Source organism: Haliaeetus leucocephalus, unplaced genomic scaffold (assembly GCF_000737465.1).
Source record: "Haliaeetus leucocephalus isolate CR32 unplaced genomic scaffold, Haliaeetus_leucocephalus-4.0 Scaffold168, whole genome shotgun sequence".
Lineage (NCBI taxonomy): Eukaryota > Metazoa > Chordata > Aves > Accipitriformes > Accipitridae > Haliaeetus > Haliaeetus leucocephalus.
Genome location: NW_010972604.1, coordinates 734 through 942, shown reverse-complemented (window position 1 = coordinate 942; position 209 = coordinate 734). Strand labels below are relative to the sequence as shown.

The 209-nt window shown below is 42.1% G+C and overlaps 1 protein-coding gene across 1 annotated transcript in view; it reads left to right on the top strand.

Moving 5' to 3' along the window:
- Nucleotides 1-209, top strand: part of LOC104829338 (lysosomal acid lipase/cholesteryl ester hydrolase-like) — a gene marked incomplete at its 3' end in the record, with an annotated part of 8,586 nt that overhangs the window by 7,821 nt on the left and 556 nt on the right. The gene's annotated exons all lie outside the window — the stretch shown is intronic.

Sequence of the window (209 nt, the reverse complement as noted above, 5' to 3'; positions counted from 1 at the left end):
TTGTGGCCACTTCTGCCAGCACTTAAATACATGCATGCTCCTGCACACACCCCTGACTAAAATTCCAAGGATCCAGACTGCCAGCACCCAGACCCAGAAAACAGAGACAAGCTAGCAGATTTCTAGCATATCCTCGGTTACTTAAAGGCTTGGATAAAAAATATGCACACACATTTTCAGTGAGACAGATTCAACTTTTTTTTTTTTTC